Source organism: Bubalus kerabau, chromosome 7 (genome assembly GCF_029407905.1).
Source record: "Bubalus kerabau isolate K-KA32 ecotype Philippines breed swamp buffalo chromosome 7, PCC_UOA_SB_1v2, whole genome shotgun sequence".
NCBI classification, from domain to species: Eukaryota; Metazoa; Chordata; class Mammalia; order Artiodactyla; family Bovidae; genus Bubalus; species Bubalus kerabau.
In genome coordinates this window covers 44977905-44996182 of record NC_073630.1, presented here as the reverse complement: position 1 = coordinate 44996182, position 18278 = coordinate 44977905, and the positions used below count along the sequence as shown (strand labels likewise).

At 39.3% G+C, this 18278-nt stretch overlaps 1 long non-coding RNA gene across 4 annotated transcripts in view; it reads right to left on the bottom strand.

The window, feature by feature from the left end:
• LOC129657698 (uncharacterized) overlaps positions 1-17609 on the bottom strand; it is a 36795-nt gene extending 19186 nt beyond the window's left edge. The window contains exons 1-3 of one of the 4 annotated variants that reach the window (XR_008716999.1): positions 17519-17609; positions 16997-17082; positions 4614-5258 (exon numbers count right to left, since the gene is read on the bottom strand). This is a non-coding gene — a long non-coding RNA (uncharacterized LOC129657698). Of the gene's footprint in view, positions 1-4613; positions 5259-16996; positions 17083-17476 lie in introns of those variants that run through there. The other 3 variants (XR_008716997.1, XR_008716998.1, XR_008716996.1) reach the window with 3 other exon arrangements.
• Between the last annotated feature and the right edge of the window lie 669 nt (positions 17610-18278).

The window sequence follows — 18278 nt, the reverse complement described above, 5'->3', positions numbered from 1 at the left end:
ACCAGGACCCCAACCAGAGGAGTCGTGATGTGCTTTCAAGGGCATGAAAACTGATCGTGCCACTGTAGCTTTGTCTCAGTTTCTGAATCTTTATGTCCATGTGGCATTAATTTATCACTTCCTTTTATGTGTGGTTAATATTCTGACAAATTGCTTGATAAACCTGAATGCTAACAACCAGCAATAAGGCAGAATGGGGTACCAATTCTGTGCAATGATGTGGTGCTTGTAACATCAGACTTGACTTTTTATTTCTTTTCCTCCTTCAGCAGATCCTTTATACAAAAGGATCTAATACAAATATTTTATTTCCATAAAGTATCCTTATACTTACTATATGATTACTTAAACCTTGTTGATAATTAATGGAGAGGGGAGCTAGAACGCAGGAATTTTTTTCTTATTCTTTTTAGTAATTATCCCTGTATTTCTGTCACCATTTATTTGTCACAGGTGGACTTAGTCTATAAATAGCTCTGTGAAATGATGGACAGTTTTTAAGGCTCGTTGGCATGGAATCAATACGTGGCAAAAGGGACCATATGAATCAATTACATTGTCCCTGGCAGGGTTACCATGGAAGCTCTAGCTTTCCAGTCTATCTTACTTCTTCTGTCTGGGTAGTATTCTGCATATCTTTAATTAGAATGGATGCAATTTATTTAGTAATGGAAAGCTTACTTGAGGGAGTTCTGTGAAGGTGTCAGACAGAATTCAACCAGCCATGCATATTCAGAGAAGACTAATGTGAAAATGCAAATGCTTCCTCTAATTTAATTCCTTTCTTTAAAAAATAGAGGCTGTCCTATCTTGGAAGGTAGCTTCTTTTGATGGTAAAGAAATTACATTTGCTATTCCATCTTAGATGCAAAACAAGCAGTGGTTCTTAAAATAACCTCTTCTGCTGTGGATATAGTAATCTGCTGTATGCGTTTATTCAGTTACTCCGGCATTTCTCAGTGTTAATGTTGCCTACAACAGCTTTGCTTGGATGTAAACCACAGGGCCAAACAGGAATAATTACTGAGTCTCACTGTGCTCCTGGCCCTGTGAGGAGATAAAGACACACCTGTTCTTTAGACATGAATGAACGCACTGAGGGAAGGGAGGCAAAGAGGCAAATCTAACACAGAAATAAGCTGCATGGTGCAGGTCTGCAGGGAAGGCTTAGGGAAAGAGAGGAAGAGCCAGAAGTCCAGCAAGACGAGGCAGGTGGGGACACTTAGAACACAGTTTACTGAGGAAGTGATTTTGAAGGACAGGCCATAACTGGCGAGCCAGGTGAGATGGTGGAAGGACAAATGGCCAGAAGGAAAAATGTTTGAAAAGGCAGGGATTCCTGAAAGACCAGGCTGTGTTTGAGAAACTACAAATAGATAGGTGGAAAGTATTGGAGAAATGCTTTGTATGCTCTAGCATCCAAGCTGGACATGAATCTGAAAAAACCTGCATAATCCTGTCCTCAGGTCCTCAGTTTCATTTTGAAGGTAGGGAAGCATTTCTACCTTAGGGAAAAGTAACATGTTGCTGTGTGGGAAGAAGTAATCTAGTTTTAGCAAAATTGTGCAAGTGGCGATTTTTTTGGCAATGTCATTATCTCAAACTCCTGGAATGGGTTGCCATTCCCATCTCCAGGGGATCTTCCCAACCCAGGGATGGAACCCTGGTCTCCTGCAGATAGTAAAACCCGGGTCTTTACCAGATGGTAAAGAATGTGAACCGCTGGCTCAGATTATTTACCATCTGAACCACTAGGGAAGCCTCCTTTTCATTATCTCAAAGTCCTTTAAAATGAATTTATACCTATAACAAAAGCTTTGAAAGATGAAGAAATAAATTGTACAATAATTTGGAGAGAAGATATATCTGTACTTTTAGTGAAAAGTACACAAAATTTTTTCCCTGAGGTATTTAAGATATTCCTGAACAGAAGCATGAAGAATCAGACTGATTTCCAGGAGATGATTTCCAGCCATGAAAGTAAAAGAGCTTGCTCCTTGGAAGAAAAACTATGACAAACCTAGACAGTGTATTAAAACGCTGACAAAGGTCTGTCTAGTCAAAGCTATGGGTTTTCCAGTAGCCATGTATGGATGTGAGAGTTGGACCTTAAATAAACCTGAGTGCCAAAGAATTGATGCTTTTCAATTGTGGTGTTGGAGAAGACTCTTTGGAGTCCCTTGGACTGCAAGGAGATCCAACCAGTCAATCCTAAAGGAAATCAGTCCTGAATAGTCATTGGAAGGACTGATGCTGAAGCTGAAGCTCCAATACCTTGGCCACCTGATGCAAAGAGCTGACTCATTGGAAAAGACCCTGATGTTGGGAAAGACTGAAGGCAGGTGGAGAAGGGGACAACAGAGGATGAGACGGTTGGATGGCATCGCAGACTCGATGGACGTGAGTTTGAGTAAGCTCCAAGAGTTGGTGATAGACAGGGGAGCCTGGTGTGCTGCAGTCCGTGGGGTCACAAAAAGTCAGACATGACTGAGCAACTGAACAACCAGGGGATGAGACACCATGGTAAACTTCTTGGTTTTAGAATCCTTTCTCACTCAGGGGGAGATATGACTCAGTGGGTGAAATACCTTTTGAATGCGAGACTTTTTCACTGCCCCACACTCTTATTGTGAAGGTGAATACTAATAACTCTTATTTAATTCAGTTAATAAAATTCTCTACACTGGACCGAAGAAGCCCTTTGCATACATCTCCCATGTTATTTTTACCGCTGTGCTGAGAGCATTGTTAGTCCTTCAGCTTACAGATAAGAAACTCAGGATCAGAAAATAAAAAGTAATGGCCAAAGATCAATAGGCCACCCTAGTTCAGAAGTGGTCAACTGGTATTTCAGCGCAGGCTATTTTTACTTCGAAGCCCTATTCTTATTCCACTCGGAGGGGCTCAGTTCCCACAGACATTCTTGGAGGCAATCAGGCACCCATGTACCACCCTGTTAGACTATGAGACTCAGGGTGGGACAGACTGTGAAAGCGAACAATAAACATAAAAAGCTACATTCTGTGGTCTTTATGAATAATGTACCTTCAGAACTGCTGCCTTGAATACATGAGCAACCCATTTGCAAGCTGTTGGGACATTTCAATCTGCATGAAGTTTATACACACTCCTTAAATTAACACACTAAGTGCTTCTGGTTCCCCATTACCTCTGAATTCTGTGCCACTTCTTTTGTGTGTACGATGTTTAAGGGGAAAAAATGAATATAAAATAAGCAGTATTTATTCTGTCATTAGGGTACTGTACAATCCTGAGGTAAACATGTCATGGGCAAGTGGTTCTATCTCACTTACAAAAGGAAAACAGAATTAGCCTTGATGGCATAAATAACTCCACAAAAATACCCATGATCGTGCTCACTAGACCTTCATGGTGAGCAGCCTGGGGCTCTCTGCTCAAGCCCCTCACCAGGCTGCACTCCACTCCCAAGAAGCTAAAGCCAATACAGTACACCTGGGGTGGCCGATGTCTCCCAAGTGTCAATCTGATTTGTGGGGAATGACAAATGGGCATGAATGGGATGCCTCATTTTACATAAGATACATTTATTATCCTCATGTCAATAATGAAAAGGCAACTCCCAGATGAAAATAAGCTGTTTACACAACAATCGATTAAGGTATCATGTACATACTGTAAAATGCACTAATTGTTGCTTTCATATTTTTTTAACCTTGTAATAAGCTTGCCAGTCAAGGTGGGTCACATTGAACTACATTAGCAAGCACCCCCTGGGTATTTTTAATATCTGTGCAGCAGTGCTTTTTCATGACTGACTTATGTAATCCTTAACATAATCCTGAAAAGTATTTATATCAGTACTATTAATAGTATTGGTTTCATGCTAAAAATGAGAAACCAGACCCTCATAAAGGTTACATGACTTGCCCAGAGTTACACTGAACCAGAGCCTGGCCATGGATCTCAGTCTTCTGGCCTTGTATCCCTTGATCTTTCTCTTAAGTCACACTGATACCAAGATAACATGAGTGTGCAATGTCATGGGATTGAGGCGGTTCCCCAAAGGATAACCCAGCATCTGTTATCAAAAGAAAAGAATATATATGCTGAAAAGAACCAAACACTAGATATTCATCATACAAGCATCTAGGTTCCCCAGACCATTCTGACTACAAGTTGTATTAAACCAGCTGTTCTATCTCTACTTTCTAAAATTTCACCAAAAATTTCTTATATCACATCTTTGTATTTTAAGGATGTTATCACAGATGTATTTGCTACCAGGAGAATTGCTCTTCAATATAATCTGTTTAATGAACCATTTTATTCAATACATTAAGACTAATTAATGGAGAAATTATGTTTATATTACTTGTTATGCCCAATAATCTGGTAGGCTTGCATTCACTTAAACTGAGTCTTCTCAATACAACCATACAAAGTACAATTTTCAGAAGTTAAGTGTCCCTTATACCCAGGAACCTGTCAACTTGAGAATGAAATTTATTTTGCAAACTTGATTAAAGCTGTCATACTTACTCCTTAACATTTTGGGAGCGCTCGTATTTATTTTGAGAACTGAACATAAAAGCTGATCTCTGCCTGATAACTGCCATCGAGTTGTTCCTCTGGTGGCCCCTTAAGATTTGTTTAGTTCAAATTCCTTGTAGTTTTCTTTGTGATCAAAGGGTGACATTTCATGAATTTACTACAATCCAACATCACTTTTGACAAAAATTCTTAATACTGAGAGTTAAATCTGTTATCATAAAACCAAATCAGTTTCTCTTCCCACTTTTAGTGGCAGACAAGTAGCCCTAAAGAGAACTTTATGATTACATTTTAAAAGCCTACTTGCTGTGATCTTTAATGCATAAACCAGAACTGAGTGATAACTGAGGCAGTTTTTGAGGAAAGCAAGGTATATATTTCTACTGAGCTGGAAATCTCAAAAAAAAAAAAAAAAAAAAAAAAAGAACTCTGTCCAATTCGATTCATTAAGCAGACATTAACTTTAAAGAAACATAATTTTAAGATAAAATTAAGATACATGTAGGTAGCAATTTATTGTTGTGATAGGTGAGACTAAGATTCTATTTATCATTTGGGTTTCTGGCAAAAGTGAAGACCCCTTCCAAGACAGGCGATGGTACGATGCATGTCCTTCTTGCCGAATCCAACACATTGGTGCCTGCTGTCACATTCAAGTAACTCTCATTACAGAGAAATGACCATCAATCAGACATTCTTTTGAAGCACTGAAGTTTGTTCCTAGCCTATTTGAATTCATAAAAAATTAAAATTTGGCAGCAATATGGAGATAGGCATTGCATTTATTTAAAATGACACTTTTTTTGAGTTACTCATATATCTTTCCATTTCCAAAGCTCAAACTTCCTAATTATTAAATTTTATTAGAGCTATTTTGACCTTTGTATTATCTCAAGGGTTAGTCTACATTAACTGTTATAAGCCTTGGCCTTTTAGATTATGAATTTTCATATTAGAGATGAATATTTAGATTTATGTAATATAATCAGCCTCCTGAAATCACAGTACTTTCAATCATATTTCCTTCCATAACAATCCCTAAACCTGGGGCCAATCTCTGCTATACCCTCCCAGCTCCCAAGATACTGCATATAGTAACAGCTAACCTTTTGTGAAAATTTACTATTTACCAGGCACAAAAGTAATATTTCATCTGTATTATTTAGTGTAACTCTTCTTATGAGGGAGGGGCTGTATTATCCCTAACTTTGGTAAGGGGTGACTAGAGGATGAGAAGTTAGGTATCATGCTCAGTTTCCCAGGAAGCTAACTGCAGAGTCCTCCAGATGTAGTTCCTATGATCCAGGCTTTCCCCAGAATGGCCTGATATCTACCGGGTTCTCATATACCAAACTCATTCTCATTCCAGCTCATCTCCAGTAAATTCGTGAAACCATGATGTGTTGACATTCTTCCTTAGAATGTTCTCTCCTTCACCCTCTCATTTTTTCCAACCCTATAAATGCCTCAAACTCAGCTACATTCTCACCATCCTGAAGCTCATTCCAGTCCCTATATATATATTTTTTAAAGACACCCATTTCAAAAGGACAAAGTCCAAACCTCTGAGCCTGGTGTAGAAGATCCTTCATGATTTGGTCCCTGCAACACTCATATCTCTGCTTCACTAAGCCTTCCCTCTCTCCTGAAAATCAGAAATACTTCCTGCTGTCAGCATACTTGGACCTCTTTCCTGCTTCATTTTTCTCAATAGTAATTAGAACAGAGGTTTTATAGTTTACTGTATTTTTATATTTTACTTTGTAAAGAATTTATCTTATGTGCGTATGTGTTACTTTGGGTATCTTTCTCCAAAGGAATAAAGTCCAAACAGGAATTTCAGTCTGTGTCTCTTAGGCTTCATATATCCAGCATCTAAAACAGCCCCTGGCACATCACAGACCCTCAATAAGTAGTCCTCAAGTGAATACTGAATTACCCAAAGTTTCTAAATACATCACACCGTTTGATTTCCTTTTGCCATTTTTCTTACTGCTTCCAGTGCCTTGAATATCCTTTGCTACTGGTGTGCTCAAGAATACCTGGCCATCACTGAAGACTCAGCTTAAAGGCGTCATTTTTCATGTTAGAGATAACTTGGGTTAAGGTCTCCACTCTTTTCTCCTGAGTATATACTCTGGGCAGATAACTTCATTTCTCTAAACTTATTTTCTTCATTTGTAGAATAGAGATAATAGTTCTTATTTCTTAGGGTCATCAAGAGAATTAAAGAAGATGGCAAGTGAAGTGCCAATGCACTTATCTCAGTGCTCGACACATTATAAAATTTCAAATTATTAATCATTTTTTTCATTCCTAACTCCTCTGTACCTAAACCCTCATAGAATTTACCATTCCACATTTATCACACTTATGTCATGTCCCTATTAAAACACTAGATCTTGTAGAGGGCAAGAAGTGTGTTTTACTCATCTTTATAGGCTCAGAACATATAAAATTCTGAATACTAATATTAATAACCATCATTTATTGAGTTTAATTTTGTACCATATACTGTGCTTAGAGGGCTAAAACATTGTATCATTGATTCTCATAATACCCCATTGAAGAATACTTTAAAAAAGACTCAATCGGATAATCTTGCTTTCTCAGGGTCAATTAGTGAGTGGTAAAAGTGGAACTAGAAGTGAAGTCTACCTAGCTTAAAACTTTGTTCTGCATCATTTTTCTACAACCAGAATGGATGGATTGATGGATGAGTGGGTGGATAGGCAAATGAAGACTGTTCTTAAACTTAAAATAAGTTTACACTCTTATCTTAATATATAATCTGGAGCACATATAGATTGCTGCTGCTAAGTCACTTCAGTCGTGTCCGACTCTGTGCGACCCCATGGACTGCAGCCTACCAGGCTCCTCCGTCCATGGGATTTTCCAAGCAAGAGTACTGGAGTGGGTTGCCATTGCCTTCTCCCACATACAGATTATTCTACAGCATTTCACCAATTAACCACACAGACACTAGAATATTTTATCAGTTTTTCTTTTCATCTTAAAACGACAGGATAAGGATCATAATTAAATTGGCCATATATGGGGCTCCTTTCTTCTTTAGAAAAGGTTGTCAACTTATTTAGGAATGGTATAGGAAGTATAATACCATTAGTAAATGCACAGGCTCTAGTACTAGACTGTTTCAGTCCACTTGACCACAGCATTGACTACCTGTGTAATGTTGATCCAATTATTTAACCTTACTGAGGGTTAGTATCCACAGCTGCAAAGTGAAGATAATATTTAAATAATAATGGACTTAGTAAAAATGGTTGAATTAACACATGTAAATTATTTAGGCCAGATCCTGGCTTATAGTATGTGTCTTATGAAAATAATTAGACTTAATAAAAATGGTTAATACATGTAAATTATTTAGAACAGGTCCTGGCGTACAGTATGTGTCTTATTATATATTTTGCCTAATTTTCCTTTGGATATATTTCGTTAATGCATGTATATTAGACATGCTTTAATTACAAATAATTTTAGATATCACTAGGAGAAGCAGCTTTAACCACAAATATGAGCTTTATTCTTTTGTATTGTTTAGTCAGACCACTGCTACTGTAACTCACCATGTTTTTTCTTTACTGAAAACTTTTAAAATTCTAGTTATTCTAATAATACGCTCTTATATATTGTTTGCATTCATTACCCTAAGCTCAGCAGGTACCGCTACCCCAATCAAAGTGGGCCTTACAGATTCTCATACTGGCAGTAAAGGAGCCTGGATTCAAACTCACATCTTTCTGAATTCAAATCTGGCCTTCTTTACAACACCCAGGTTGACCAGTTTGAAATGGCATTTTATCTCAGCCCCGGAGGAGGTGTTTAGGGTTAAAAATGTTTTGATTTCAGAATCTCTGCCAGTTACAAATAATAGCTACAAGCCTGCTTATATATGGAGTCTTTGGGGACTTGCTGGCATTTTTGCTATCTCAGATCAAATGCAGCAGACAATGGAAAGATGTCAGGATTGTGAATGTTCCCAGTAGACTCGGTGTTTACAAGCGGGTAACAGCCTTGACTTTGCATATGTAGACTTAAAATTTTCCTGACAGGTAAAATGTAGCTCTGCGTCTTCTTTTGAAATGAATTCCTACAGAGGTGTGTTTCCAGTACTGCAAGCTCTTCCTGGAGCCCAGTATTTTCATGATGTGTCTAGTTTCTTATACAGCTGCCCTGGTTGGGGGATGTTTTCATGACAACCTTTTAGTAATGGTAAATACTCTCCAAGTTATAAAATGCTTCTGAATATAAAATGCCTGACTTTTCTAGAAACGAATATCCTGGCCCAGCCTTGATTTTGAGTACAACCATCTTTCGTCACTACTGTCTTTTGAGCTCTTTTGAAAGGGCAAGAAATATGTCCGATTTTATGAGGTTTCTAGTTTACAGAACAATGCTTGGCTAAGACCCTGACAAAAAGAATAAAACAGATATAGACAGATATAGGCAGATAATTAAATGATGTAGTTAAAACAAAACAGGGTAGGATAGAGTGGGTATACAAGGTACCAGGAGGATAAAATTGGTATAAAAAGCCAGGTGATGAATCCCCTTCCCCAGTCCACTTTAGGGTAACTCAGCCAAAGTAAGACTGAATATTTGTATGTGTGTTTTATCTGAGAAATGACTGAGATAGAGTCAACTGGAACCATCTCTCCCCTCTCTCTAATTCTCATCCCCCCACCCTCGGGTAAATACCGGGGACAGTGGAATTGGGACTGATCTTTTCCCCTCCTCACCTCTAGAGTTAAGGCTTATGTATTGGAGAGCAAAAGTGGGATTTTCCTCAACCTCATGATAAAATCAATCTTTTGTAGTTCAAGGGCTAGCTATGTAACATACCTTACATCAATTTTCTTGAGCTACCCAGCCCACGTACTTATAAACTCTCTCTTATTGTAGTGCCCTGACCATGACTCTCAGAAGCTTGAGCTCTCAAACCTCAAGGAGTTCCTTGCTTTCCCTCTGGCTTTGCTTTCTCTTCTAAAGACAAGGCTACAAGGGAGATTTCCATATGAGGTGGACACACATGAATGGCTGAAATATGGAAGGATTCATGATAATTGCATTGTAATGTAGCATCCCCTGCCAGTTGTGAGTTAGAGTGCTTTAACATGTTGAGAAAGGGGTGACTCTTTGCCAGACCAACCATGTTCCTTCCTTGTCACCTCTGCGTTAGCTGGCTGAGCATAAAGTATTCACCAACACATTCAAACCTTGTACTTTGAAGGTGCATTTAAGCATTAAGAGAGATGGTGACTACATTTCTCTTGCTATGTGTGGAAAATTAAATTCCTAAGCCTCAAATTTATTGCTTATATCAAAAGACTGTCTATTCATGATAGAATGGTCAAGCAACCTTTGAGAACACGAATATAGTTAGGTATTTTACACCAGACAATCACTGAGGCTAGGCTCGGGCAGAATGGTCAACATGAGAAAAATAACAACCGGATAATCTGCATAAAAATTAACATCTGTAATTTCAGATATTTCAGAATGTGGGTCTTCTTGAGTATGATGGATATGAGCTAGTTAAAACTGAGGTATGAATATTTCCTTAATGAACACAAATACATTATCCAGATCTCCAGGCTTCAAATTATTGCTAATCTGAGAAATTTATATTCTGAAGGTGTTTTAGATAAATGTTCACTGCCAAGGTTAATAACACCAACAGAAACAGAATAAATAGCTGTTGGGTGAAAGAACAAAATAGAGTAAGAAACAAATTGCAGATCGTTTCAAATCAGTCAAACCTAAATATGATTGAGAAAATACAACTGCTTGAGGAAAGGGTTTAATTTTTCCTCAATATAATGCGGAAAATAAAGATAGTATTTATTGATGTATTTGAACTTTAGAGAGAGTCATGATAGTTCTTGGCCCCAAGCACTTGAACTTTCTCCTGTTACTCACCATAAAGTCCAAACCCTTAGGAGAACAGTCCTTTCTCCTTTGGTACAAACTACCTTCCAGCTCCCTTCCATCCTGGCACTTCTGCCAAATTCAGTGTATAATTAATTACCCACCATCTTCCTTTGCTGTGCTATCTTACATCCACTCACAATGTCCTTTCCTGACTTGGTCCTTTGCAAAAGCCTCACACCCTCAAAGTCAAACACATACATTTTTCCCACCTCCCAAGATAAATGCCCCTGACCAATAGCACTCTTCATACTATAAAATCATCCACCTTTCATTTATATGATTCTCATTGTCTAATGTTATTTAATTCAACTAAAACTTTTAAAAATTTATTTGTATTGAAGGATAATTACTTTACAGTATCATGTTGGTTTTTGCCATATATCAACTTATGGCAGAAAGTGAAGAGGAACTAAAAAGCCTCTTGATGAAAGTGAAAGAGGAGAGTGAAAAAGTTGGCTTAAAGCTCAACATTCAGAAAACGAAGATCATGGCATCCGGTCCTATCACTTCCTGGGAAATAGATGGGGAAACAGTGGAAACAGTGTCAGACTTTTTTTTGGGGGGGGGGGGCTCCAAAGTCACTGCAGATGGTGATTGCAGCCATGAAATTAAGACACATACTCCTTGGAAGGAAAGTTATGACCAACCTAGATAGCATATTCAAAAGCAGGGATATTACTTTGCCAACAAAGGTCCATCTAGTCAAGGCTATGGTTTTTCCCTGTGGTCATGTATGGATGTGAGAGTTGGACTGTGAAGAAAGCTGAGTGCCAAAGAATTGATGCTTTTGAACTGTGGTGTTGAAGAATACTTTTATGAGTCCCTTGGACTGCAAGGAGATCCAACCAGTCCATCCTAAAGGAGATCAGTCCTGGGTGTTCTTTGGAAGGACTGATGCTAAAGCTGAAACTCCAGTACTTTGGCCACCTCATGTGAAGAGTTGACTCATTGGAAAAGACCCTGATGTTGGGAGGGGTTGGGGACAGGAGAAGGGGACAACAGAGGATGAGATGGCTGGATGGCATCACCGACTCGATGGATATGAGTTTGAGTGAACTCCGGGAGTTGGTGATGGACAGGGAGGCCTGGCGTGCTATGATTCATGGGGTTGCAAAGAGTCAGACACGACTGAGCAACTGAACTGACTGAACTGATACACATGTCCCCTCCCTCTTGTTATTTTTTATTGCAGTTAATTTGGTTAGTGTGCCTTCACACTTCACAATCTACTTGCTTATATGGTTATTGAGATTCTCTTTAGCTTTCTCTGATATCTTCCTTTCCCGTAACATGGATGCATTTGCTTGTTATTCATGTATTCATTCATTCCTATCATATAAAACACGTGTTATATTGTGAAAATTAAGTTTATAATAGGTACTATCTTAAAATCCTTCCATCTACAACCTGTGGATTATATGTTGTTGAAGCCAACACATGTTATTGATGGTTCCTATATATGAGTGAAAGTGCTTCCCTGGTGGGTCAGACAGTAAAGAATCTGCTTGTAGCGCAGGAGATCCAGGTTCGATCCCTGGGTCAGGAAGATCCCTGGAGAAGGGAATGGCTACCCACTTCAGTGTTCTTACCTAGAGAATTCCATGGACAGGGAAGCCTGGAAAGCTACAGACCATGGCGTCACAGAGAGTTGAACACGACTGAGTGACTAACACACACACAAACGAGCACTCTGTCCAAATGGTTTTTCTCAGAACAATTTCTACCCATCACTGTTATAACTCTCATCACATTATATAATAGTATTCTGCCTTTCATGAATTAGTAATACATAGCTTTTGACAGAAACCATGCCATGCGGCTTTAATCTCCCAGCACCTAGCACTTAACAGGCTCTAGATAAATGTCTGTTTAATAACATAAGGTTGAATGCATTGATAGGTAGAAAAATGAATACATAAAAAAATTTTTATGTATAAGTAACTATGAATATAATGCATTTGGAGGCAAAAGTCCAATTAAGGGTATAATACTTATAATGTTATTTAAATTAAGGTTAACAATGAGAATTGCAAAAGACGCATCATCAAGGCATAGAGGTCTAATAGGGGTCACATTTTTTTGGTCTAAAGATGAGTAACTCCTGCCACGCAAACCTAGCCCCACCTCATCCTCCCAGCCACCACACCCAAAACCACTCACATCTCATCAGGTATCTAGTCTCTGGTCTCAAAATGGTGGCCAATGGGAGAGTACTTTGAGTCGTGAGTACTTTCCGATTTGGGAAACCAGTGTAACAGCATTTAGGGTCTCTGTCACTATATCCTTACAGGTTCTTAAATAATATGGAGACAGAATGGAGACAATTCCTAATTATGCACTTCTGCTCCCAAAGGACACATTTTACCTCAGCCCTCAAGTGAGAGACAGGGCTACCTCAAGCTTTGGTCCCTCTGTGCTCCTGCTGTTCACATGGAGAGTGATGGTAGTCAAAACCATCACCTTTGAATTGCAAAGACCAGAAAGTACTTATCAAATAATCAGTAATGATGTTTTACAGCACAGCTTGCAACCAAGAATTTGAAAAGTTCAATTTTCTCATTTCCAGAAGAGCTATATAACTTGTAAGCATAATGTGGATTTTTATTTTACAGATGAAAAATGTAGGCACCTGGTGAATTTCCTAATGCTAGTGCTGTTGGTGATAAAAGCAGGGTGACAAACTCTCCTGGTTCACTGTAGATACATTTATCCTAAAAAATCAGGCCCCACATGGCTAGGGCAAGGCTTGAGAAGCACTGTTTTTATTCACAGTGGTGGGGACTTTGGACCAGAAAGCAAGCCTGACATAATGCTCAGGAGAGGGCTCAGAGCTACAACTTGAGTGTATCCAACTGGGTAATAAATGGATTAGGGAGGACTGCAGGGATGGGACGGTCTTCAGAGTGCAACACCCAAGGATCAGAGGGACTGGAAACATGAGTATAAGAGGAGAAAACATGGAATCAGATGGACAAGCATCAAAACAAGGGCTTCACCACTCACTAGCTAGTAAGCAAGTTCTCACCAAGTACTGTGTGGTCTTGAGCAAGTTGCTTAACTTCTCTTAGCCTCTATTTAATTTTCAAAAAGCAGATTAAAAAGGAAAGAGAACAAATGTCAAAGAATCAAAGAGCAACTGAGAAAATTCAGTGAGATTTCACACACACACACACATATATAGTGTTTAGCACTTTAGCTCAATAAATGCTGGCTATTATTACTATTATCCATTACAATAAAGTAGGTGAGGGTAAATAACATATACAAGAATTATTTCTTACATTCTTATACATTTTACTTATTCATATAGTTCATTCTTTAATACTTTTGTGATTTTTAGAACATGAATCACTTACAAGTGGGACAAAAGGAAAGAAAAGTAGAATAACACAATTCAAGAGACTTCAGTGTTTAAGGTCACAGCCACTTTAAAAGCTGTACTTAGTTCTTTCGATAAAGTAAACTTTGGTGCAATTACAACTCAAATCTTTTTAGGAGCCAGACCATAAAAAGAGTTAACATTTTCTAATATTAACTGTCTTATTGGCCCTCTCTGGGTAAAGTCCTCTGTAGGATGGTTTATAGATGCAAATTTCAGGGAGCAGATAAGAATAATGGCTAACACTTCTTGAGCATCTTTACTTGCCAGATAATGTTTGAGGCATTTGTAAGGAGCACTGCACCCAGTCCTACCTGTATGCAACTGAAGCCAGGACTATTATACTAATTTTATAGATGGAGAAACTGGAGCATTCAAAAGTGAGTGAAACAGTTAACCAGTACTGGAGGAAGGTTACAAACCACGACATCTGACCCAAGCGTCTTTGACTTTAACATTAAGCTTTCCCTTCTTCCTGTCCAAAGTATCCAGGAGAAACATGGAAATTAGTAATTTAGTAAGTGTGAACTGCAGAGTATACATCTCCCTAAAGCAAGTAAGATGATGAGGAGGATGAAGAAGAAAGGTGTGATAGCCAAGAAAAACATACCTTTGAGCCAGTTTCCACCTCTGGGCTGCCAAGGTCCAGCAATGGATGCTGACTTAAAGCAAAATTTAAAAGATTTACGGACTTGAAACTTGAGAATGATCCTGGAGAATACTGAAACTTGGCCCTCGACTTGACAGAATGTGAGGATAATTGCCTTTTTTTTTTTTTTTTTATTAACCAAAACCTTATAGGCAGAAACTCATAAATTCAATTCAAAAATTCTGATTCATTTTTAGACTGCTTCATGTATATTTATGATTAACAATATTATTTTGACTATATTTTTAACATAGAAAGGAAATGGGGTTTATACTGTGAGGAATTTTTAGAAACAGCTATCTTCTTTTTCTTAAAGGCTGTGATGGAAAACACAACAAAGTACATAGAGAGGGTTCATTGTTAAGGAAATCCATTAGTTTACAATGTATTCTTGTACTTTTGAAAGGTAATTATGCACTGACTAGGAATATTTTCTGGACAAAAAAAAAAAACCACACAAACAAAAAAACTAACAAAATTTTCTTCATAGCATGTCAATTCTTCAAAAAGAAGGCCTCAAGAAAACAAATACCAAAGTCAATATTCTTTTAAAGCTCCGAATGACTTTTACTTGGCTAGATAAGCCTTTTCACATCCCTTTTTGAAACCAGGTGAGACATAAACAAATTTATTATGAAACTGTTTTAATTTCTGAATATACTCAGGATATAGAGTAATTAATCAAAATCATTTTATTGCTTATATTTTGTAGTAAAGTGAAATAAATATAAGATTGTGTCCACCAACTGTAAAGATTAGATATATTTTAATTCTAAATTCTGAAAAAAGAGAAGGGACTAAATGGCAGAGTAGAAGGATCTTGAACTTACCTCCTCTCATGAGCACTGCAAAATCACAACTGCTGAACAACCATCGATTTTATACACACACACACACACACACACACACACACAGATACCTAGCAAAAAAGTGTGTGTGTAAAGGCACAAACCACAACAAAACAGTAGGAGAGACGCACTTATATAATAAATTCCCATACCAAACAGTTGGGTGACCCACAAACTGGAGACCAATTATATTGCAGAAGTTCTCCCACGGGGTGTGAGAGCTCTGATCCCCATGTTAAGCTCCCGAGCCTAGAAGTCTGGCCTCAGGAGGAGAATTCCCCAGAGTATTTGGTTTTGAAGACCAGCAGGGCTTGACTTTAGGAACTCCATAGGATGGGGCAATTGAGATTCCACTCTTGGGGGACACACACAAGACCACACGCACACCAGCACCCAGAGCAGAAGCACTGACTCCATAGGTGCCTGAACCAGACTTACCTACTAGTCCCAGCACTGCTGGCCCCGCCCACCGCAGAAGCTCTGGTGAACACCACAACATAAGTTCACCCAGCCTGATCTATTTTCAACACCTTCTTCATAATAAATGCTGACGAGAGAGGTCTGCATGGTCACCTACTGTGGGCCAGGATCACATTAAGAACCTAAAATGTATTGTTGAACTGGAGTGGTACTCAAGCACCCGGGACCCTTGGGCTGCCTGTCATCTACACCCACATCAAATCATGGCCAAAAGCATGAAGGAATTTACTGACATAGTTGAAAAGGCCTTGCGCAAAAGATACACCAAGAAACAACAAGCGTGAGATGTACACAGAGACACTTTGGATTCCTGCAGAATCATAGGTTATTGGCGGTAGTTCACACTGTCAGTGGGAAACTCACTGAACACAGTTTTGTAAACTTACATCTGTGGCATGATCAAGTTGGAAAATATAGTGATTGGTAATGCTGAGAGTCACAATTAGTCACAGGTAGGAGGAGTTCATCCTATTGGGGCTATACCATAAATCAGTTCTTTACAATGTGCATGACAATCACCTGGGGCTCTTGTTACACCTTATATTCTAATTCAACACATAGGAGATGCGGCATGAGGCTCTGTATTTCTAACAAGCTTCCCTAACAGCCTGAAAGCCACAGATCCTCAGACTACACTTTGCCTAGCAAGCCCACAGACCTTGTTGACCCAGGTTCAAAACGGAAAAATGATATAGTTGACTTACTTAGATCTAAGTCATGCGTGTAGGTGGCATTAGAACCTTCCAGCCAAGGTGCACGATTTTACCAGAAAAAAACACTCATTCACGGAGGAAAAAGACCAAAACAGAATGCTCACTCTGAGTCTCAGAGCATGTGGGAGACAGAGCTGGGGGTTGAGGGGTCTGGAAACTCATACAGAAATGAAGAGAGGGAACAAATGCACAGCAGTCATAGAAATAGCAACAATATTGTTCAACTGAATAAATAATCCATGTTTGAAAAGCAGAGAAGAAGGCAACCTGGGGTGTTTGAAGTCAGTCTGGGGAATGCCAGGCCCAGAACATTAGACTCACCTGCACAAAAAGGCAAACTTCAAGGTCCTTAACAAGGAGCAATGAAAGAAATCAGCGCAGGAAAACCAACGCTGTCACAAATGTCCAGATTCCTAGACATGGGAAGTGAACTCACCTGCTCATCTTCAGCTTCCAGAAGGAACCTTAGCAAGGGAAGTCAGTGTCCTGGTTCCACAGGAAATAGCACGTCCTGCAAGGAATCTAGGAAAGGATGATTTGTATTGGGAGTTGGAAAACTCAGCAAAGGCTCAGCTCTGCTGCTGCTGCTACTGCTGCTAAGTCGCTTCAGTCGTGTCCGACTCTGTGCGACCCCAGAGACGGCAGCCCACCAGGCTCCCCTGTCCCTGGGATTCTCCAGGCAAGAACCCTGGAGTGGGTTGCCATTTCCTTCTCCAATGCATGAAAGTGAAAAGTGAAAGTGAAGACGCTCAGTTGTGTCCGACTCCTAGCGACCCCATGGACGGCAGCCCACCAGGCTCCTCCGTCCATGGGATTTTCCAGGCAAGAGTACTGGAGTGGGGTGCCATTGCCTTCTCCATCAGCTCTGCTACCCACACCAAATTGCTCCATTATGTTGACATCACGTGACACATACTGAAAGTGAACCAGTGAAAGGCCTGTATTCCTGCCTACATACAGGGCACAAAATCAACACATGTGAGTTAAGTGCCTCTCGCTGTGAACATATGCAATCGGTTCGAGGCACGAGGCACGCAGCACTCTGGTAGAGCCCTGAGTTTCAAAGTGAGGGCCTAGATCAGCAATATCAGCATCACCTGGGAACCTGTTAGGAAATTTAGATTCCCAGCCTCGCTTGCTCCCAAGCTACCAATCACTCCTGTGGGGGTGGCACCTTGCAACAGGTGTTCTAACACGCCCTCCAGGTAATTCTGATGCAGGCTCTCTGCAGTAGTTTACTGAAAGCTTGGTGAAGAGATAAGGCAGGTGTGGCAAAGGACAATCATTATAAGCAGACTTGATAACGGTGCTTTTAAAAGAGCTATATGGAAGGATAAGAGCCTGTTTACAGGGAGAGGAAACCCCAGTACAGATTATGTAAAACAGTAATTAATAAAACATGCTCAGTGATCAATAATAACAACAAAAACAAAGTGGATGAATATATATTGTAGTAAAAAAATACAAGTGGAAATTTAATAGCAGGCATTCACAATTTTTGCCTCTTCAGTTCAGTTCAGTAGCCTCCTATTTCACAGCAACATAAATGTGTCTACTGGTAAGGACACAATTAGGAATTTTCAATAATCTGTATGTCTCTTTCAAACATATTTCTCCAGCATGGTAATGGAGACTACCTTAGGCTTTTTGGGTAGTCCTGTGGTATAAATATATTTAACAGAGTATCCAGAAAAATTGCTAAAAATACCAAACCCAAA